Raw genomic sequence first — 24,055 nt, 5'->3', positions numbered from 1 at the left:
ACTTGCTCTAAGGAGTGCATTCTGCCCTGGGGTCACTGATCATGGTACAGGCCTGTGGGATTTTCTTGAAAGAAGTTGAGACATGGTGGAAATTTCATTTCGACACTGAGGACGACTGAGGGCCATAGTCTTGGGATCCAGCTAGTCTCCATCAGAAGTGTCAGTTTGATCTGTTCTGTGATTGTGAATGTTGTTCTATGTTTTTCTCTGTTCTGTCAGACACTTGTCTGGTGAGCCTTCTCAGCAAAGTCAGCAGTGGTAGCCGGGCACCGTCTAGTTCTTCTGGCTAAGAGTCACGGAGATGCTGTTTATATGGTCCTCTTGTCCTGTGGACTAATAGCCTTTGATTTTATTCACTGTCTGCTCCAGACAGGGAGAGGCCAATACTTGTACTTGCACCTCAGATGGCCCTTTGAAAGCTTTTTTTTTTAAAAACTCGGTGAAAAAGGCTTATTATGATAATGCAAGGGAGGCATGGTTGGTATAAGAAAAAGATAGGCTGTATGAAGGAGAGAGAGAAAGAAGAAGAATAAGGAGGAGGAGGAGGGAAGAGGAGAGAGAGAGAGACAGAGGACACAGACTTGAGGTGAGCAATGCCTTTTATTGGCTCCCAATCTCCTGAAACTATCTTAGGCCCAGCCCATTGAGGGAGCTATAGGAATGATAGGGGTTTGGAAGGAGGGGATCCCCCACATTCCCAAGGAAGAGGCTTCTCCACCTTGATGCATCTGCCCTTGACTTCTCTTCCTATTTCGTCTGCCTATGTGAGTGGGAGAGAAAGACTCACGGGCCAACCAGGTAGCAATTCTGTTCTGTTACATTGCCCTCTGAGAGGTGTTCGGCCCTGATTCCTCAGGAAATTGGACACTGGGGTCTTTTATCCTGCTGACATTGAGCATAGGCCTGTCTGCTGGTCCTTTAAAAGCTCTTTAGATTCTGATTGTTCCTCACCCAAAGGAGACTGTAGAACGCTGGAGTATGATTCCAGCTGAGCTTGCTGTCGCTGAGGCCATCACCCTGAAGTCCTCGACTCAGCTCCAGGTCACCCATTGAAACGGTACGATTCAGTTACTTTTTGTATATTCAGAGTTTGGTTGACACATATGAAGGTCCTTCATTTCTTCCCATTGCTGAATAACAAACTATTGTACAGATATGCTGGCTTTAATGAGAATGAAATAGTATCTTCAAATATAGGCAGGAAGAATGTCAATGATAAAAAGAGGCCATGCAGCCTTGGATACCAGTTTAGAAAGCTCACAACGAGTCACACGTTCCTCAAAGTAAAGGTGAGATTTTGAGGTGTAAGCCCGAGAAAATTCTGGTTAAGAGTAAGGAGATCATTATTTTATTTATAGTTTTAAAAGTCAGTTTACACTTTTTCTTCTGGACTATTTATAGTCTCATATCTGAAAATGGGTACAGTGGGGGAATTTCCCCATCATTTTCTAGTAGATTCTAAGATCATTGTTCTTGTTGTATACCAGTGAGTCGGAATGAACTCATAGCTGCCCTTCCAGTGGATTATCATAGGATTAAATTGCATAAGAGTAGGTTGCTAGGTTGCCTGACTTTCTCCCACGGAGCAGCTGGTGGATTTGAACTGTGTGTCTTTGGGTTCGCAGTGAAGCTCCTTACCAGTAGGCCATCAGAGCTCGCTCCAAAATCATTAATCATAAATGAGTTCTGAGAAAGAGCCCCAGAAAGTGGAATAGTTAGTCAGGAAGATGAGTGTATGACCTATCGGCTGCTCGGAGGAAGAAAGGTGCGCCAATCTGCTTCTGTAAAGGTCGGGGTCCCAGATGTCCTGGAACAGTGCGCCTCTGCCCTGCCCTCCAGGATCGCTGTGTGTGGGAATCAGCTCCTGGGCTGTGGGTGTCTTCAGTTCGAGGAGCTCTGGTGGTGCAGTGATTGAATGCTCAGCTGCTAACTGAGAGGTCAGTCGTTTGAGTCCACTCACCACTCCTCAGGAGACCTGGTCATCTGTTTCCATATAGACCCAGCCTTGGGGACCGTGCAGGGGAGGTCTCTGTCCTGTAGGCCGCTGTGAGCTGCACGGACTTGATGGCAATAGGCTGTTCAGTGCGGTAGCATCCGTGGGTACACACACTTTAACCAGTGGTTAGCAGAACATGCCTGGTTTCTTAACTAAATTTCCAGGATTATTCTGTGTATAATTGATACTTTTTTTAAAATGCACATTATTTTGGGTCTGTTGCTAGGAGGGGCTACTCCTTGGAGAGGGGCATGATGTTGGGAAGGGTGGAGGGTCGGCAAAGGAGAGGAAGACCCTCAACCAGGTGGACTGATGTGATGACTGCTGCAGTGGACTCTTGTGTGTCAGGAAGTGTGAGGATGGCGCAGGGTAGAGCAGGGTTCAGATCTTTTGTTCACAGGGTCTCTGTGAGTCATACAAGACTTGCTAGCATGTAACAACAGCAAGCACTTTATTTAGTTTGATTTTTCTGGCACTTCCAGTGCAGTAAGTGAAAAGGGAATCAAGACCAGGGTTTTGCAGACCTGAACGTTGTTTTAGTGAGGCTGCAAGTCTGGCTGTGTTATGGTGAGGACTGAAGGGACATGGGGTTTGTGGGTGCTTGAGAACCTTATATTAACACATTTCTTGGCAGCATATAAGGTCCTGTCATTCGATTCATCTCATTCCCATCCTCCTGACTTCCTGATGGGCAGGTACTAGTAGTGATGTCATATGGTGCTGTTAACCCAAAGGTTGTTAGTTTGAATCGACCCTCTGCTCTCTGGGAGAAAGGTGGCTAGCACCTTCTGTAATAATTCACAGCCTCAGAGACCCAACTGAGTGTTCTGTTTGGGCAGAATCGATTTGATGGCAGTTAAGCTTGGGTTTGGTTTAATAACCATGTGACCCAAGCTTTTGATTTTAAAATGCATTGAAAAGGATTAGTTTATTGCCACGTGTTCACTGTGACATAAAACCAGATCCAACCCAGTTGATTATGATTCATAGCGACGCTACAATGTGCGCACTGTGGGTTTTCGGTGGCTGAGTTTTGGAGCAGTAGATGGCCAGGCCTTTCTTCCTGGGTACCTGGGTAAATGCATCATTCCATCCTTTCAGCTTGCAACTGAGCTCAGGGAATGTTTATATTGACCAGGCGCTCCTGTGTATTGATTGCATCACCTGAAACCAAAACTGCTGCTGCCCAGGTCATTCCCGCTGTTGCTGACCCCATGGCACAGAGCATATGGCCCTGAAGGGTTTCCAGGGCTGGGAATCGTTATGGAACTGACTGCCTCATCTTCCTCCCCTGGAGTAGCTGCTGGATTCGATCCACCAGTCTTTTGCAGCATAAAGCTGCAATCACACCACCACCAAAGCCCCTTTAGACAGAAGCACTTTCTTAATGGTGCGTGCTGGGGCCCTGACTCCCTGGGAAGCTGGTTGGCTGGGCCTGGCCTCTCCTGGGTTTAAAGTGTAACTGCTTTTCTGAAAAGTCTTGCAGGAGAAATTCTCAGCTGTAGTAGCTACGCAGGCTCTGTCCTTGAAAGAGGTCAAGTTCAGACATGTAAAAGGGACCACAGAACAGGAAAATGTTTTCTGCTTGTCTGACAGTTACACAGTCTTACAGGAAGTTGTGTTGTTATCCAAAGACCTCACACCTCTCTCTGGTGGTTCAAATCCATCAGGGGCTCCTTAGGAGGAAGGCAAGAAGTCTCCCCCTCACCCTCTCAACCCCAAATTATGATTTACAGCCTTAGAAACATAATGGAGGGTCAGGGCAGTGAGGTTTGAGTTTGACTGTTAAGTAGAGATTGAAGAAGGGTTGATGCGAGTATTAATTATCACTCGGACTGCCACAAGAACAGACAGATAGATCTAGTTTAAAGTGTACCCGAGAGTGCCATTTAGCAGCAAAGTTGGTGAAACTTCTTCTTATGTACTTGGAAAGAGCCATCATGCTGGGAAAAGTAGAGGGTTGACAGAAGGACCTCGATGAGATGGACTGACTCAGTGTCTGCTGCATTGGGCTTGAACTTGGAGGAGAGTATGAGGGACATGGCTGCATTGCTTTCAGTTGGAGATGACCCAACAGCACCTAACAACAACAGCTTTTAAAGGCCACTTTACATGGTGGGGAAGCCTCCTCCTCCCTGCCCTCTACCCCCCTCAAAACATGATGTTTTTAAGACATCAGTATGCATCAGGTTGAACCAAAGATTTCACAGGCTTTCCCGCCTTCCTTCCTTCCTGCTGATGACTGTGTCTGTTTCCACATAGTTTAACTCTCAGTTCCCTGGTGGCGCAGACAGCAGAGTGCTTGACTACTGTCCCAAAGGTTAGAAGCCGCCCATAGGAACCTGTAGGACAGGCCTGCCCCTCAGTTTCTGAAAGGTCATGGCCTTGAAAATCCTGGGGCAAGTTCCCTTTGACACCTAGAGCAACTCCTTCTTACTGGAGAATTTGTCACTTAATTTTGCCTTCTAAAATTCATTGTTTTTGAAACGAGCTACAAGCATCTGGAGGCCGGAGGGTCAGACTTATTCTGTCAAGCCAGGATAAATATGAAAGCGGAATGAAATTCTGGACCCCTTTGATGAAAACATTTTTCCTATTATTTCTAGGGTGGACAGAAAGTGGGCTAATCCGCTGAAGGATATCGGTGTAGACCAATTAATTTTTTACATGCCTTAAAGCATTCCTCTTTGTCTTAGAGAAATTCCGGGTCTAAGATTGCCCTCAGGACCTGACTCGCTGAATAAATAGTTTAAGATGTGAGTCTTCTCAGTTAACTTTGCATGAGGAAAATGGAAACCATCTGTGGTGGGGGTGGGGGGCCCCTCATTGTGCCAGCCCTGAGCGTAGGCGGCTTTGGTTTGGGGGAAAGCAGATGGAAGAGGGTGAGGTGGGCCTCTGCATTCCCTTGCACGGGTGGACGTCTGCTCGAGCTGTCCTGGGTGCCAAAAATGCTCCAGAAACCGACTTGGGGACCATCAGGATCCATGAACTTGGGGTTGTTTTTGCTTCAGCTCAGTTATTTCGTGAACAAGTGTCCTAAGTACATTCATTTAACACCATTTGGCGCTTTCTCTTCTTCAATTGGTTGTTGAATGCCTCTTGGTGGCCAGATGTTTAACTCGTATCTGCAGGATGCAAATGTGGCTTGGTTTCTGAGTTATATAAGAACAGAAGGGCACATCCAGAAAGCTTTTGGTGTTTATCAATATCTCGAGCTCCGGTGGCCTAGGGATAGGGAGCTGTGCTACGATTTCACAGGCACACAGTTCGAATCCACCAGCCGCTCCACGGGAGAAAGATGGCTAATATCCTCCTGTGTGATTAACTGCCTCCAAAAACCCACCGGAGAGCCAGCTGTGTATCAGATCCAGCGTGACGGCACACAGCACCGCCACCACTAATTTGTCAGAGGGTCATGCTTTTCCTCCTGACCGCAAGCCCGCATCGCTCTCACTGTATCCGTCCAGCCCACCTTACCTTTGTGCTCTGCTAATGAACGTGTCTGCAGGCCTCTCTGCGTTTCTCTGGTGATGTAGATGAAGGCTGTTATTAATAAAAAGTTAGTTATAACAGCCTTATATAAATCTGCTACTCTTAAGAGCTTGCCTCCAAGCAGGCTTTTGAATTTATATTTCGTTTCCTGTGGTGTAGCTGTTATGTCAGCGGAGGGGGAAACAGGATTAAATCCAGTGACATCAATCAGTGTGGTAACTCATGCTGTTAGCGACCCTCCTAGACCTCTTGCTACACCAGACCATATAGAATCCTTAGTTACGATTATCAAGGTAATTTTAACCATCAATTACTATGTAATAAACAGAGTTACAAACGGCTTCAATGCAGTATTTCTTAGATTGTATAACACCAACAAAACTGTGTTGTGAAAACTTCCTACACCGAATTGCATCATTATTAATTACAACCTTAGTAACAGTTATAGTTATGCTTGATGAAATGCGAACCTGCACATAGCTGACCCGTCAGCAGATTTTCAGAGGCTGTAAATCCTGGGGGATGGGGGATGGGAAGGAACAGCTCATCTTTCTGCTGGTGGATTCGAACCACCTGCCTTTAGATTGGCAGAGCATCTCCTTACCCAGCTTTGGAATCGTTTTCATCCTCTTTACATGTAATCACCATTTCAGCTGAGGAAAAAAGTCATTAATACAGGTTCATGAATAATTAATTGCCACAAAGTGTCAGGAAATGGGATAAAATTGGCAACTACAAAAACTACTTTAAAAGGGGCCAGTAAAAAAAAAAAAGGAGAGGGGCAGTCTTTGGCAAAGGAGAGCATGCTGGGAATGGGAGAGGACCAGCTGAAGAGAGGAAGGTCTTCCAGGGATGGACACAGATGCTTCTGTACCAGTGGGCTCACGAGCTGCTGTGAGTCGTAGTTAACTTTATCACATCGAACAAGAAGGTAGTGGCGGCAGTGCACACAGGTTGAGGGTAGGACGTGCCGATGAAACCATTTGGTTCAAAGCGTCAGTGTAATTGGGTAATTGTGACAGCTCTGACCAGAGCATGTGACCCCAGCCCCACAGCCCTTCTGGTCAAGTCCAGCTCCTGGCGAGCCTCCAGCTTCTTGCCCCAGCTGTAAATCTTCATGGAAGGTGATAGCTCATCTCACTCCTACAGAGCAGCCTGTAGACTTGAACCATCAATTTTGGTTTATTTATTTTTTTTTTTTACTGGTTTATTTACAAAGTCTGTATACATTGTTTTTCAAACCCGATCTTTCTCATTTCCTTTAAACCCCCCTCCACCCACCAAATTATCAAATTATGTGACCCTTTTATTAACACACCCCCCCACCCCCATCCTCACCCCTCTGCTCCACCACTCTCCCCTCCTTGTATCCTCAATACTTGTTCTACAATTACGGTTTTATACAGTATTTTTCTTTATGGAATTGAGTTTGTTCATTCAGCATAATGCTCTCCAGTTCCTCCCAAGTTAGGTAGTAAGTTGCAAAACCACTGCTCCTGTGTGCTGCATTGTATTCCATTGTGTGAATGTACTGTGATTTTTCAATCCATTTGATTGTGGTTGGACATCTGGGCTGTTTCCATGTTCTTGCAATGGTGAATAACACTCCTATGAACATTGGTATACAAGTCTCTGTTTATGCCTCAGTTCTAATTTTCTCGGGGTATATTCCAAGCAGTTGAGTAGCTGGGTCATATGGAATTTCTGTGTTCAGCTTTTTGAGGAAGCACCAAACTGCCTTCCAGAGTGGTTGTACCATTTTACAGTCTCACCAACAATGTATAAAAATTCCTATCTCACCACATCCTCTCCAACATTTATTACTTGCTGTCCTGTGGAACTTTGCCACTGCTACTGGGATGAGATGGTATCTCATTGTGATTTGGATTTGCATCTCACTCATTGCCAGTGATTTTGAGCATTTCTTCATGTGTCTGTTGGCCATCTGAATATTTTCCTCTGTGAAAATTCTTTTGCCTATTTTGTAAAAAATGCCCATTTTGTAAGAATTTTTTTTGCCAAGTCTTTTGCCCATTTTGTAATTGTGTTATCAGTCTTTTTCTTATGGAGGCCCTGTAGGATTCTGTAAACTTTTGATATGAGATCCTTGTCTGAAATGGTACCAAATGTTTTTTCCCAGTCAGAAGGTTTTCTTTTCACTCTGTTGGAAAATGTTTTTTGATGCACACAGGGATTTAATCTTTAGACTGTCCCATTCATCAATTTTATCCCATCCAGATTGATCATTTTTGGCTGTGTTTGTCAGTCTCTTTATACCGTAGACTAGGCCATCTAAGCTTGAACCCAATTTGTCTCTGATGAACTTTATGGTTTTGGACTTTACTCCCAAGTCTTTGATCTACCTTGAGTTGATTTTTGTTTATGGTGTGAGATGTGGATCCTGCTTCAGCTTTCTGCAGGTGGAAGCCCAGTTTTGCCAACACCGTTTGTTGAAGAGGTTGTCATTTCTCCATTTGCTAGGTTTGATTTCCTTGTCGAATATCAGTTGAGCAGAGATAGCTAGGTCTATTTTCTGTTCCATTAGTCTATGTGCCTGTCATTGTATCAGTGCCATGCTGTTTTGGTTATTACTGCTGTGTAGTGTGTACTGAGGTCAGGGATTGCTATGCCTCCTACTTCATTTTTGTTCTTTAGAAGTGCTTTGCTTATTCAGGGTCTCTTTCCTCTTCACACAAACTTGACAGTTTCCCTCTTAATCTCCTTGAAAAATGAATTTTGTATCTGTATTGGGACTGAGTTAAACATGTAGATTGCTTTTGGTAGATTTGTCATTTTCCCAATATTGAGTCTTCCCATCCATGAAGAGGGCACATTTTCCCCATTTCTTTAGATCTTTCATTGTGTCTTGCAGAAATGCTCTGTGGTTTTCTTTGTACAAGTCTTTGTATCTCTAGTTAGGTCTTTGGTCAGCAGTCTAACTTGTAACACACTGAATAATAACACATTGCACCCACTTTAAAAAAGTGAGTTAAGCAGCAGAGTTTCCACCTTGTAGGAACAATGACTGGGTAAACTGGGTTTATGAAAATGCTTTGGTTTTAACTAGCTAAGATGTATCTTTATAAAAGAAAAAAGTACACTGCTGAAACACTGCACAGACACCTTACAGACAGTCACTTTGCTGTCACACTGCCGACCCCCTCCCTCCTGGCACTGTCCTCGCCCTTCCCTGAGTGATGGCATTGAGTAAATCCTCCTTGCTGTCCTCCAGTGACAGTTCTGTATGGCAGTCAGTCAGTGAACCCTGTGTTGTTGAGTACCGTCAAGCGAGATCTGACCCTCCAGTGGGTTTTCAGAGGCAATCAATCACACAGGAGGAGGTTACCCATCTTTTTCCCGTGGAGTAGCTGGTGGATTCGAACTGTGTGCCTGTGGAATTCCTCCAGCTGCTCTTCGGAAGAAGGACATGCAATCTGAAAACCCCCCGGAGGATCAGCAGTGAGTTGGTTCCGGCTGGAAGTCACACCACAGCAGCAACAGAAGAGAAGGAAGAACATGCCTTCCACAGGATTTGTCTCTCCAGTCCTTTTCCAAGTATGCAGTTCAGTGGGGATACTTGTGTTCCTCATGCTGTCACCTCAATCAACACTCTTTGTCGCCAAACTTATTTATCACCACAACCATAAGCTCAGGGTTCATGGCGGGGGGGGGGGGGGGGGGCGTGAGCCGGGTCGGAGGAAGCAATGCAGTACCTGAAGATGGGGGGTGATGACAGTTCCATGGAAGAAAGGCCTGGCAAACTGCCTCCGAAGGATCGGAGCTGAGAACGCCTGATGGAACGGGCAGGTCTAGGCTGAGTAGTTGACCAGATGAGTTTGGGTCTGTTTTTTTCTGCGTGGGTATTTGCTTAGTGGAGCATTACTGTTTTCTCTCAGGTACTGTTTTCTGTTGCATCAACCTTGTTTTAAATTAAAAACAAAATGTTTGAAATGGGATCACTTGGCCCTTTCTTGTCTTATCCCCTCCCGGGTCTGAATGCTGGCATCTCTCAATGGCTGCCGTCTTCTTGGACCTGCAGTTAAGCTCACCGCAGTCGTCTTCGTGGTTCCGGCTCGTTTCCACAAGACTGGCCTTGTCTGCCCCTCGTAGGCCCTCTGCTTCCAGTCCTAGAACCTCTGGCCTTGTGCATACAGGGAACCTTACCCTTCTTGGCCTGGGTCATGCTGTGTGGCCGATGCTTGCATGCTTCTTACAAAATGTCCTCTGGGTTTTGGGGTCGCTGACCATCTTTGCAGCCAACTTGTCTGTGCAGCATAAATGGAAACTTGGGTGTCCAGACTCCTCCCCTCGGCTTCGCTCTTGTGTAACCAGAGATGGGTTGGTTTGTTTTGTTGTGTTTTTTTGTTTGTTTTTTTTTTAAATTATCACTATTACAGAGATTTTGGATTTCCATTCTTTCATTATTGCACTTTTCTCCCTGCCCACCCCTCCCCTCCAGTTCGTTCTTCTCTTTGAAAACTGAAAGAAAAATTCTTGCATTGTTATACAATCCCTTCTCCCAAGTCCACTCCACTATGCAGCCTTCATTCTAGACTCCTGTCATGACAATAATACCTAATTCTATATACCTTTTAAACAGTTCCCTCCCTCATCTGTTTCAATGCGGTATACATGAATTAATCCATCTTTTGTTTTTAACAGAAATTTGGTACTGGCAATCCCCGTGTCTCTGCCCCACCCTTCCCTGGTATTCAGGAATTGATTTGTATCTCTGTTTATCTGTTTTATTTCAAGATTCATCCATGTGTGGTTTCAGAACTGCATTTCTCTTCATGTTAGCATAGTTGTTGTGTACCATAAAGTTGGAATCGACTCATAGCTGACCCTCCATATTCAGAGGCAGTTAATCTCAGGGCAGGAGACTGCCCATCCTTCTCTCCTGGAGCAGCTCGTAACCTTGAACTATATGCCTTCAGGATTGCAGAGTGGCTTCTTGCCACTAGGCCACCAGAGCGCACTGTTTGGAATAGTAGTGCATAATATACCCACTGCCTTGAATCTATTCCAGTTCATAGAGACCCTGTAAACTCAACTCCCATCAACTCAGTTTCAGCACATTACAACCACCATTGGGTTCCTGAAGCTGTAAATCTCTATGGGAAGAGATGGCCCAGCTCTATCTCACTGAGTGACTGTTGACATTTATCAGTGCAACATTCTTTGTACACACACACACACACACACACACACACACACACACACACACACGGTGCCAGCAAGTGGAGCATGGCTTCTAACAACCCTGTGAACAACAGATCCGCACCCTGTCCTTCCCTGCGTCATCCTCAGTCTCTGACACACTTAAGCCCATTGCTGCAGTCACTGTGTCAACCCAGTTGGTCGAGGGTCTTCCTCTTTCACTGCCCCTCCACCTTCTCAAGCATGATGGCCCTCTCCAAGGAATAACCTAGGGGATTCCAGCCTTTAACCACTGAGCCACTAGTGCTCTGTGTGTGTGTGTGTGTGTGTGTGTGTGTGTGTGTGTGTGTGTACATACATTGAGCTGCTTGGAAAATACTTTTGCAATAATGAACTCAGATGAAGGGTTTAAGGATGGTTACTCATATTGGAACCTTCATGAGTCGTGTTCCTGTTTCTAAACGGAGTTGAAGAAAAATCGTTGCCTGCAAAGTACGTCGGTGCTTGAGGCAGAGTGGAAGACCCGAGCTGTCTAGGACTTGACTCTCAGGCCCGGTCACCAGTGACCACAGCCTCTCAGGTGAGCCGAGGTCTAACTGTTGCTGGTGTGGACACCAACCTCGTGCTGTCTGGTGGACAGAGTGGGCCTTCTCTGTTTAACTGGCAGGTCTCTCCCCCAGCTCTCTGGAAGGCCAGCATGAGTGAGCGTGTCCCAGCGTTTGACGAGGGCATGCTCGTCCTGAATAGTGGTGGAGAGAAACCGGTGCTGCTGGTGGCAGGGTTAATTTAGGTTCCCCCTGCATTCCTTCACTCCCGACGAGAGATTCAGAACTCGCATGCAGTCTTAACTTCTGCAGTGAAGCAGTTCCTTCTTTTTTGCTTAATACTGCTTCCCAAGCAAGCAAGATAAAACTATCCCTGGTTGAGAAGAGCGAGGATTTCCAGAGGAAAAAGCAGATCTGGGAGAAGGGCTAGTGTTAATGCTCCTTTGAAGCAGCGAGGAGGGTAAGACTTGGCCTCATGTACTTGGCCACGTTATCAGGAGGGCCCATGCTGATGGAGGACGTCATGCTTGGTCGAGAGTCAGGAAAGAGGAGAAAGATCCTCAATGATATGGCCCCATACAGGACGGGAACACAGCCCCGGGCATGAGGCTGCTGCGGGCCTTGGCAGGGTTCCATTCTCTGGTCTCCATGGATGGGAACTGTCTTGAGGGCATCTGACAACACGGACCCTCTGGGAAATGCTAAGAGATGATGTGTCCTCTTTTTTATTGTTTCCGTTTTCACTTAGGTTCGTATTATCAGTGCCACGCAGGTGATGCCAGCACTGTTAGAGGAAGACCCTCTGGAGAAGGAGGGTTGGCACCTGGGATCGGACAGTGTGTCCCCGATTTGCAGTCCCTGTGTGGCACTGCCACCAACCAACACTTTTACAGCGACACACTTGTGCTTTTCCAGCCCTCATGGGGACATTGTGCTGATCCGAGGAGCAGGGCAGGATGGTGTGAAAGCACTTAGCAATTACGGCTGGCTCTGTAAATACTCAAGAGCCGTCATGTGTTAGGAATTGTAATCTTGGGGCAGGTGATGTGATCGTCCACACCCCCCACACCACCTGTGCTAAAGCTGTGCCTGGTGGGGTCTCCCAGCACTCCTTCACGCTGTCTTAGCCCATGTTTCAGCCCAGGACCAGCATATCTGTGGGAAGTTAAGCAGTGAAGTCCGTGGCCTTTTACAGTATTAACCACTCTGGGAGAATGGTGCTTTCATGGCCACGGACTCCTTGGAGCCAGGTGTTACTCTTTACCTTTGGGTGTGGGAGGGAAAGCAGGAAAAAGGGGCTTGGCGAGTCAGTTCCAGAAGGCTCTGTCTCACACCCTAGTAATGCCTGTCACCTTTCAAAGTCTTCAAGATGATCCTTTTAAAGTTGCAGAAAGCTTGGTGTGACGGGAATGCCGTCAAAATCCTGTTTAGTTTTGTGACAGTTGAAGGCTGTATTGCTATAATGAGTCTGCCTGAAACTTGCGTTTCTATTTGACCTCATTTTGGTTTGTAAACAAAATCAGTCCACAACCCGGGGAAGCTGTTTGCTGAGATCAGGCTGTGTTTGATGTTCCTCAGTGTCTGGAGGCTGCGGTAGAGCGACAGAGCTGGGTTCCTGAAGCCCCGAATTGTAGGAGGCGTGCAGACTTCCCCAGATTTTCTTTGATGAGAAGTCTTGGTGTGAACAATAGACAGCTGGTAGCCTAGTGGCAGAAAGCTGCGCTGCAATCCCTAAGGCATGCAGTTCGAGGCTACCAGCTGCTCCGTGGGAGAAGGATGGGCAATCTCTCCTGTGGCATTAACTGCCTCTGAAAACCCACCAGAGGGTCACCTATGGGTTGTCTCGGACTCAAAAGTATACAACAGTGTCACTTAGGACTGAGTTGCATGAAGAATTATTTTGTTGTTGTGTGTTGTTATATGCCGTTGAGTTTCTTGCAACTCATAGAGACCCTATGTGCAACAGCCCTGAAACCTACTCTATCCTGTGCCAATTTTACTGCCCCTGACACACCTATCCTCATTACCCCAGTCACTAAATCGATCCATCTCATCGAGGGTCTTCCTCTCTTGCTCTGTTCCTCCCCACTCCCAAGCATGACATCCTTCTCCAAGGACCAGTCCCTCCTTGCAGCATGTTCAAAGTATGTCAGATGAAGCTTCAGAATCCTTGTCTCCAAGGAGCAGCCTGTTCTCCCCCTCTCTAGGATGAACCTGTTTGTTTTCCTAGCAGTCCATGATTTATTCAACACTCTTCTCCAGCACCACAGCTCAAAGGCATCAATTCTCTATCACCCCTAGTTATTGTCCAGCTCTTTGATGGCGGGGGGAGTGGAGGAGAAAGAAACAGACAAATAAAAAGTGGGTGGAAGCTCTTTGGAGGGAAATTCTGTTGTCAGAATGGAACCCAGTTCCTCAGGGTTGTAGGGCAGGGCCACAGGGAGCAGAAGTGAGTTGATTGCGGCTTGAAGCTTGGGAGGACGCTCCCCCAGCCTGTCGTCCCTGCCCTCCTCACCTGTGTGTGAGTGTGTTCGCTTGTGGGGTGAAGAATGAGGCAGGGCTGTGGCTCAGGCCTCTGAAGTTCTTACATAACTAGGTCATTAGTATTTATTGGTGTCCTCACTTCACCTTCTCAGGTGAACATGTGCAGACTTATTTTGATGCTGCTGATAAACCTCAGGCAAGAAGTGCTTAGAGGCTTTTTGGTTAAGTGTTAACTTTTTATCCTCTGTGACTGTTTCACTCCTTTAAAAAAATGGCCTGTAATTCTCCCCATCTGTGCATATTTGATGTATTATGCTACTCTGTGTAGCTTCAGTACTGTTTAATTTGAACTTGATCTTTAACCATGAGCAGGCAAGAGTGAATTGCCCTGCCTGTTATTTAGGAAGTTAGAGATGGGGGTTTAGAACCTTCTGGAATGAGGGGGGCGGGAAGTTGAAATACACACACACAGTCCTGCCATGGAGGATCAGGTCATTGGGAAGCTGGGCTCTGGCAGCTCCGAGACATGGGGATTGAGGCCCCATCTGCCACCTGCTGAGAGGTGACCTTGGACAAAGTATTCCAAGTCCCTGACTCCCTGTTTCCTCGTTTTATAGAATTGAGATCATAATAGCACTTTCCCAGAGGGCTGATGGCAAATAGAGCAGAGGCAGTGACTAGGTTATACAGATAAGAGCTGCCGTGATTGTGTGCGTGTTTGTTTATAAGCTCTGTTGGCGCTGGGCTGCTAACTGAAAGGCCAGTAGGACCGAGAGAATGATAAGGCAAACATGTGCAGCTTTGCAAGCCCTACGGGGCAGTTCTCTCTTGTTTGGAGGATGGCAGTAGGTCTGGTTTTCTTGTTGGTGTGTGTAGGCACACAGAGACTACAAAAACATCTGGAGGAGGTGAATGCCACAGAGATTAAAGATAGGAGAGAGAAGAGGAGGAGAGTGGGTGGACGCTTGATGAGGGGCGGAGGTCAGGGTTTGATCAGGAGATGGGTGGGGTTTCTTCTGCCTGCAGGACCAGCAGGGACAGATCTGGCGATGTTCAGAAGACATGGGGGACCAGAAGACCCCAGTTAAGAACACCGGCATCCACACTGCAGTTCTCAGGCTCTGGACACTGCCACAGTTTGATGGTCTGTCCAGGAGGAGCGAGAGTCTCCCCTTGTTGGCAACAGTGCCTCCTGCTTCAATCCTGTGCCACCTACTTTGATGCCCTGGTACTGCCTTTGTTTTAGCCTAGAGTTTGGGTGCTGTGTTCTCTGATGACTCAGAGGTCAGTGGTTCTGAGCCACCTCGGAAGCAAGGCCTGACATTCGTGTGGTGAGGTTAGCCCCCGAGGGCAGATCTGCCTTGGTGCGCATGGGGGGTTTGCCCTGAGTCTCGGTTGATGATGACAGCAGGTCACTTTATGTAGGAAGTGGAAGGTTCTAGGAAACCTTACGGCTGCAGGAAGTCCATCCCCCTTGGGAGTGACTGCAGTCCCGCCATGACCAGTGGCTTTCCTGGTTGATTTGGGACTCCCACACGAGATGACGTGTACCCTCAAGTCAGAACCGATCCATAGCTGTCCCTTCAGTGGATTTTCAGAGGCAGTAAATCACCCAGGAGGAGATGGCCCATCCTTCTCCCTTGGGACAGCTGGTGGATTTGAACTGCGTACCTTTGGGTTGGCAGTACAGCTCCTTCTCCCCCCTCTCCCAGAGCTCCCTTGTGCCTCCTCCATTAGAATATCTTCAGAAGCACAGTAAGGATACTGGCTGGTCAGCCTCCCTGTTCTTGTCCTCACTTGATGCTCTCCTGTCCCTGAATCTGACTTATCTTTGTAAAAGTGCACAGTGCTGGACACAGGGCTGCTCTCTAGAAATTTTAAACAAGAATCTTTGGCCAAAGGCAAGTAGAAGCGTAAACCTCCATCTCAGTCGGCACATCCTTGCTGTCGGCCTGCTGCCTGGTGACCTGAGCACCAGGATGACGCTGCCTGGTCCTCCTCCTCCTCCTCCTCTTCCCTGTCCTGCTGGGTCAGAGCCTCTGTTGCAGCCACTCCCTTCCATCGCGGGGCTCCCTCTTTATTGTCGATCCTTTGCTTCACCGAGCATGACGTCCTTTCCCTGGAACTGGTCCGTTCTGCTGTCTAAAGTACAGGAGACGAAGCGGCACCACCCTCCCTTCCAAGAAATGTTCTGACTGCCCCACTTCAAGATGGACCGGTCGGTTTCCTCTGATGGTCCATGGTGCATACTCTTCACCAGCACCGCCGTTCAGAGGCGTCCTTTCTTCTCCTGTCTGTCCTTTTCATGGTCCAGCTTTCACATGCATATGAGGCCGCTGGAAAGAGCACGGCTTGATTCAGATGTACCTTAGTCATCAAAGTGACATACATGCCACCGATTTAAATTCTGACAGCTCTCGAGACACATCGTCTCTAGTGTATTATTCATCACACAATGCAGAGACAGGTGGAGGGTTGTCTAGAAGACAGGACTTTGTAAGGTTTTACTTAGAAGAGAAAGCATAGTACATTCGTGAATAGAACATGCTCCCTGACTTGGTGTATTACAGAAGGTTACTTCTGCCCTGGCCACTCCTCCCTCAAGAAGGAAGCTCGTGCCTTCTCCGATTGCATCCCCTGTGTTTGCTCAGTAGATGCTATGCTCGCCTCAGTAGGGTATCCCGAGGTGTGCCCAGCTGGGAAAAACGCGAACCAGCACTGGACCAGATTAGCGGGGGAAACCCAGGCCTTCAAGCTCCCAAGCCCACTGGCGTCTGGAATAATGAGGCCGGCCCGGAAAAAGAGACCTGGGCTGTATTATTAGACACACTGCCACAAAAGCTGATGAAAATGATGAAAACCAGTTTGCGAGAGTTGGCATACAAGTCCACTTCCATTGTTGAGAGTGCGCACGCAGCTGTCCGAGTTGAAGGAGAAAGGCTTCTCTGTGACACCGACCGCAGAGGCCCAGCCACCAGTCTGTGATGGTCCATGGATCCCACGAAGTGAAACCAACTCGACGTGGGGACGTTAGAAAAATGAAGAGTTTTCAAAAGACAGATCTCTCCAGCATTGCTGTTGTCTTGTTCCGGCGTGATTTACAGGGTTTTACCTTCACAGGAGCAGAGCGTGGTCTCAGGGTGAAGGAGAGACATTGTAAACTGGTTTTTGAAAAGCTACAAAATCCCTCTGGTTGTTGAGTTTCTGTCAGCTTATCCAACTTGCTTGGATTGTTAATAATTTGCCCTTTCTTTTATATGGAAGTTATGTCTTCCTTTTAATAGGCTCAGTTCTGGCAAAAAAAAAAAATTATTCTTAATATCTTAATTCTTTTCACAAGCAGTGAAAAAGACCTTAGCAACTATGAAACCGCATTCATTTGAAAAGGTGTCTTGTGATATTTTTTTTCTAGGTTTATTTTCATATTATATAAGCAGTTTCTAAATATGCTGTATTACCTCACTTTTTAAATTTTTTCCCCCCTTAAAGTAAACGTGTCCCTCTTGCTAGGTGTCATTAAGGGTTCTGGTTGCAATGAGCAGAGACCCCTGCCTGATCTTGTACTAGCCTCCTAGTCTGTACTGTGTGTAAGCTCATTATTGAAGCCTCTTTCCCACTTCAGAGCATTGGGGGGCTTCCTCTTTCTCCAGCTCTGGTTGTCGAAGTGGGACTGCTCACCAAAGGGTCACAGTTCACATCTACCAAGCCTCCCAGAAGAGAAAGGTACACTCCCTCTTCCCACGAAGGCTTGCATCTTCGGAAACCTGGTTGAGGTTTGCAAGGAGCTGGGCTCCCCTTGATGGCAGTGGCTGTATCCATGGGTGCTGTATCTGTGGGGGCTGCTCCTGCCTGATGATATGGTCAGAGTACCCGAGACAGCATTGCCACCTTCCGTGCTTTTGAGAAGCATGCCAGCTGTGCTTCAGATCGAGGGTGGATTTGTTCATTGTGCTGGTGGTGGTGATTGTGTACCGAGTCGAGTCGGGATTGAGGCTCAGTGGACCCTCCAGTAACTTTGCAGAAGCAGAGAATCTCGTGGGAGGAGATTACCCATCTTTCTCCTGAGGAGCAGCTCATGGAGTTGTTGTTGTTGCTGTTGTTATGTGCCATCGAATCACCTGTGTCTCATAGCGACCCTATGTACAACAGCCTTAAAACCTGTCCTGTGCCAATCTCACTGTCTCTGACACACCTACCCCCATTAGCCCAGTCACTGAATCAATCCATCTCATCGAGGGTCTTCTTCTCCTGCGCTGTCCCTCAACCCTCTCGAGCATCTTGTCCCTCTCTAAGGACCTGTCCCTCCTTACAACATGTCCAGAATCCTTGCCTCCAAGGAGCAGCTTGGTTTCACCCTCTCCAGGGTGAACCTGTTTGTTTTCTTAGCAGTCCATGGTATACTCAATACTTTTCTCTAGCACCACAGCTCAAAGGCATCAATTCTCCTTCTATCATCCCTAGTCATTGTCCAGCTCTCTGATACATAGCAAGTAATGGCAAAGACCATGGCCTGTATCAGGCGCACCTTAGTCTGCAGACTGACATTGTTGCTCTTCAGTACTTTAGAGAGGTCTCTAATCGCAGACTTTACCATCACAATACATCTTTTAATTTCCTGGCTGCTCGTGCCAAAAGTGTTGATTATGGAGCCAAGCAAACTGAAGCTGTGAATAATCTCAATCTCTTCACCACCCATCCTGTTCTGTCAGTCGGTCCAGTGGTGAGAATCTTTGTTTTCTTGATATTGAGTCTCAATCCGTACTGAAGACTGCAGTCCCTGACCTTCCACAGCAAGCACTTCAGGTCCTCCTCAGTGTCAGCAAGCAGGGTTGTGTCATCTGCATAACGCAGATTGTTGATGAGTCTTCATCATCATGCCTTGATAATACATGATATATTCAATGTTCTTCATCGGCTCCACAGTTCTATGGCTTCCAGTCTTCTTTATTCCATATTGATTGTGTGGCCTTCATATGCACATGACATAATTGAAAGTATCATCACTTTGGTCAGGTGCTAGTCTTCAAAGCAACATCTTTGCTCTTTAATACTTCAGAGAGATCTCTTACAACAGTCTGGTTGTAGTATATCCTTTGATTTCCTGACTGCTGCTTCCAGGAGTGTTAATTATCGATGCTAGTAAAATTAAATCCTTGGCAACATTGGTATTTTTCCTGATTTTCCTAGTGTGGGTTATCGGTCCTGTTAAATGGTCAGGTGAGTTGCTGTCCACCTAGCCTGGCCTTTTGTTGGCACAGTTGTGTTGTGAGTGCTCATATTCTCTTGTTCCTTCCCATCTGCCATGTGCAGGGCTGTCCTACTTTTTACCTGGCCATCTAGAACCTTCCTGTGTTCCCACCTTTCTCCTAACCTTGCAATTACAGAACACAGACATTCTTGAAGAAAAAACAGCACTGCGTGACTTGACAAAGTAACAGGTGTAGGAGAACTTGGACGTCAATGCTGGCTTTGTAACTCATATTCAGAGGAAGGTGTTGTTTCTATCACCCGGGCACCAACTTGGAGGCCAGATCCTCATATAATCTGCTTCCTCTGAGCGATTTTATTCAAATGTGCCGTGAAGTCAGCTGGGCACAGAAGGCCCTGAACCTTTCCTCTTCCTTGATGTGCCATTGGTTGGAATCCCACCACTTCTGCCCGGTAATGACGGCACCCTAGGCCCACATCTGCACATGTGGACTTGTTTGGAGACCCTGCCTTCCAGGTTCTTCCATGTGCAGTTTCCCCTGGGGGATATTGTGATAAACCCAGGAATAATAGGTAGCTAATTGTTGTTGTTGCTCAAAACAGACCCCTGGCTGACCCTCCAGCAGGTTTTCAAAGGCAGGCAGTGGCACTGCAGATTGCCTATTTGTCCTCATGAGCAGAGCCGGTGGATTTGAACCACGTAACCTTGCATTGGCCTTGCAGTTCCTTACCATGAAGCCACCAGGGGATGGAGCTCTGGTGGCCTCGTGGTAAGAAGCTCAGCTGCAATTCACAGGTACATGGTTGGTCTGAATCACCAGATTCCCCGCTGGAGAAGGATGGGCAGTCTCCTCCCAGGTGATTGGCTGCCTCTCAAAACCCTCTCTCAAGAGTCAGCTACAGCTTGGTTCTAACTTGACAGCACGTAATAGCAGCGGCAACAACAACAAGACATCAGAGCTCCCTAATTAATGAATTAGCATCACTGACTATATCTGGGCACCACCCTAAATATTGTCCCATTGCCCCAGGAGCATCTGCTTGTCTTCTCGGCAGCGTCTTCCTGGGCCTGGTGCAAGACGCCTCATGGCGTTTCTTAGGCTGTAATTTTCCAGAGAGCGCATCACTAGACATTTTCTTTCCTAGAGCAGCTCATGGGTTTGAACCACCAGCCTTGTTAGCAGTGAGTACCTCTCTCTGAATTACCTTGGTGCTGTGTCCCTTGGTCAATCACATTGTACCCTGGAGTCAGTGATAACACCGCGGCCTCAAATCCTAGTCAGTGACTTCACTTTGAACCTTTATGAAAGTGGCCCCAATGCCAGGCAGTTTTAATTAAAGTTGCTCTACAAATGTGTTCACAGATTCTTCCATGTGTCAAAGCTAGGGGTGCCATACTGCGGAAGTTGTAGTTCATGTGGTCTGTTCGTCCTGAGGGAACTCTGGTGGCTTAGTGGTAAGGAATTGTGCTGCCAGCCCAAAGGCATGCGGTTTGAATCCTCTAGCTGCCCCGTGGGAGAAGGATGAGCAATTTCCTCCTGTACGATTTGCTGCCTCTAAAAACTTAACATTTTACATTCACTTTTCACATTTGGAAGCAGGAGTGCCATCCACTTCCTAAATAATATGCATCCGGAAACTCTGTGAACTTTGATAAATGTCAGTAGTTGTACAGTGGTTTCAGGCCTTTTGCTCATAGAGTCTCTATGAGTTGTGCTTGACTCGAAGGCAATCAACAACAACGAAACCCCCCCTGGAGGGTCAGCTATGGTCACTTCCGACTGGATGGTACATAACATCCATAATCAGCCCTTGGGATGTAAGCTGTTATTAATTAAAACTGTGTTTATGTTAAAGTATTTGTAAATGTTACTAGGACCCTTGGTGCTCTGTATGTCTTAGACTAATATAGTGCATTACATGTCACAGTGTATAAAGTGTGTTGTGGACAAAAGTTGGCCTTTCAAATCCTCCAGCTGTTCTTCTGGAAAAGGATTTTCAGTGTGGGAAAGCCAGTGGAGGGCCGCCGGGGGATGGAATGGACTCAGTGTCACTGATTTGGATAGAACAAATGTGAGAACAAATACAAGACCTCAGGGACCCTTCACCCAAGTCCCCAGTGATAACATCTTGGGAAACTGGAGCCCAGTAATACAACCAGGATACTGACCTCTGTACAGCCAAGATTAATCACATGCAAGCAAAAAACTGCTGAAGATCATTCAAAAACAGCTGGAACAGCACATAGATAAGGAACTGCCAGACGTTCAAGCAGGATTTAGAAGAAGCGGTGACACCAGGGATATCATTGCTGATGTCAGATGGATCCTGGCTGAAAGGAAGGAATACCAGAAGAATGTCTATATGTGCTTTATTGACTATGCAAAGGTGTTTGACTGTGTGTATCATGACAAGTTGTGGCTGGCATTGAGCAGAATGGGAATCCCAGAGCACTTGATTGTGCTCATGAGGAACCTATACCTGGACCAGGAGGCTGTTGTGTGAACAGAGCAGGGGAGCGCTGCATTGTTTGAAATTGGGGAGGGAGTGCATCAGGATATATTCTACCTCCATACCTGTTCAGTCTATATGCTGAGCATATTTTCCGAGAAGCTGCACTCCATGAAGAGGAGTGTGGCATCAGGATTGGAGGGAGGCTCATAATAACCTGCATTATGCAGATGACACAGCCTTAGACGTTGAAAGTGATGAAAACTTGGAAGCAGTTGTTGCAGAGGATCAAGAAATGCAGCCTTCAGTGTGGATTGCATCTCAATGTCAAGAAAACAAAGATTCTTGCCACTGAACCAACAGTAAGTGTTATGGATATAGAGGAGATTGAAACTGTCAGCGGCTTCATTTTAACACCCTTGATATGAGCAGTCAGGAAATGAGACGCATTGCCCTGGAAAAATCTGCAGTTATCGACCTTTCCAAATAATTGAGGAGTAGTGATATCAGTTTGAAGACTCAGATGTGTTTGACTCAGGCCATAGACTTTCCAATTAATACCTGTGCATCTGAGACCTGGACAGTGAATAAGGATGACAGAAAAAGAACTGACGCTTTTGAGCTGTGATATTGGGGAAGAGCACTGAATATCCCATGGATGGCCAAGAGAACAAATGGATTTGTCTTGAGGCAAGAATGATGAGGCGTCACCTCACATACTTTGGACATATTACTAGGAGGTGCTATTCCTTGGAGAGGGACATGATGTTGGGAAGGGTGGAGGGTTGACAAAGGAGAGGAAGACCGTCAACCAGGTAGGTTTGACAAGGTGACTGCTACAATGGGCTGTTGTATGTCAGGAAGCGTGAGGATGGCGCAGGACAGGACTGGGTTCAGATCTTTTGTTCATACGGTCACTATGAGTCATAATCAACTCAGTGACACCTAACAACAACAGTACAGCCAAGATAGAGAACACCCTATCCTTACTAGGAACCCCCCCACACCTGGTTACACAACACCTTTCTGCACCCCTCCCCTCACCCCGAACCTATTCTTTCTCTACCAGCCTATTCTCTATTCTTTATCATTTGTCCTTTGAAGAATACTACATGAACCTCCTGGGACTGGCTTTGCTAATTTTTAGCAATTGCAAATAAAAGCTCTTGTGAACATTTGTGCGTAATTATCTATGAGAGCATACGTTTTCTTCCCTACAATTACTGATGTCTCTGCCTTTTAGAAAAGAAACTTAAGAATTATACTATATGTGCATGGAAAAACCAAACAAGCAACCTGCCCCAAAAAAACCAAAACAAAAAAATCCCACGCTCAAACTCCCTGCCATTAAATTGGTACTTATTCATAGGACTGCTGTGATATTCCATTAAGTTGGAACCGACTCATAGCTGACCCTCCAGCAGGTTTCCAGAGGTGGTAAATTGCATGGAAAGAGACTGCCCATCTTTCTCCAACAGAGCATCTGGTGGATTCAAACCATGTGCCTTTGGATTGACAGCGCAGCACCTTACCACTAAGCTACCCCAGCTCCTTATTCATCGAGACCGCCTGTAATTTGCATGAAAGGCTACTACTGTGTAGTACTACCAGAACCTCTGGTGGATTTGAACTGCAGAAGACTCAAGACCTTTATAAATCTGAATTAGAAGAACTGCTTCCTTTGATATGTAAATTCTGACACACTGCATTTTATTGGACATCTCAAATAATGTGCTTTTTTACAGAATGAAGGTTCCAGGCCACAAACCTGCAGGAAGTGAGTCTCTTGGAACCAGTTTTGCAACACTGTGTGCTTACACTGTGCGTCTGTGTCACTTTTGGTTTCAACCTTTTACGTAATACTGTTGCACTTAGACTTCAGAGTAGCACCTACATGATTTTTATATACACTGGGAAACAGAAAATTCACTTGGCTCTCTGGGCCCGATTGCTTTATTGTGGGTGTGGAGCTGAACGTGCAATATCCCCTAGCTCTGCCTGTGCCCTACTGTGTTCTTGAATGTGTACGATGCCTAGGTGGACGCATTAGTCATTCCAACACCACTAAACCATGATGTTGTTGTTATAGACTGTCCGGTCACTTACACTAGTGACCCTGTGTACAGTAGCTCTGAATCCTGCCCTGTCCTGAGCCAGTCTCACAGTCTGACACACTTATTTCCATTACTCCAGTTACTGTGTTAATCCATCTTATCCAGGGTCTTCCTTTCCTTTGCTGTCCCTTCACCCTTCTAAGCATGATATCCATCTGCAAGGACTGGTCCCTCCCGGCTTCATGTCCAAAGTATGTCCGGCAGACCTTCAAAATCTTTGCCTCCAAGGGGCAACTTGGTTTCACCTTCTCCATAACAGACCTGTTTGTTCTCTTGGCAGTCTGTGGTAGTACGTCCAGGACTCTTCTGTAGCATCACCACTGATTGTTCTTCTGTCATCTTCAGTCTCCTCCCCTGTAGTTTACAGCCTCTGAAAACCCACTGGAAGGTCAGCTATTGGTGGAAGGTCAGCTGTGGGTTGGTTCCCACTTGACAGCGCGTACCGTCCGCCACCAAAGCTCTGAGGAATCAGATGCTGCCTGTGCTGTGTGCTAGAGACCAGGGCCCCTCACTTCTCTGAGCCTCTCATTCCAGGGTCCCTCACTTCTCTGAACCTCTCATTTTCTGATCTTTAAAAGGTGAGTGATGGTCTTCCCCACCTCACC

At 46.7% G+C, this 24,055-nt stretch overlaps 1 protein-coding gene and 1 pseudogene across 1 annotated transcript in view; one reads left to right on the top strand and one right to left on the bottom strand.

Annotated features, from left to right (window-relative positions):
* The window catches only part of LOC102876908, a 92,994-nt pseudogene extending 83,258 nt beyond the window's left edge, over positions 1-9,736 (bottom strand).
* MYO10 (myosin X) overlaps positions 1-24,055 on the top strand; it is a 225,616-nt gene that overhangs the window by 26,215 nt on the left and 175,346 nt on the right. The window lies entirely within an intron of this gene.

The sequence above is a fragment of the Elephantulus edwardii genome, unplaced genomic scaffold, assembly GCF_000299155.1.
Source record: "Elephantulus edwardii isolate Elephantulus edwardi_28Jun2011 unplaced genomic scaffold, EleEdw1.0 scaffold00153, whole genome shotgun sequence".
NCBI classification, from domain to species: domain Eukaryota; kingdom Metazoa; phylum Chordata; class Mammalia; order Macroscelidea; family Macroscelididae; genus Elephantulus; species Elephantulus edwardii.
The sequence above is the reverse complement of the archived record's forward strand: the minus strand, read 5'-3'. Positions and strand labels throughout refer to the sequence as shown.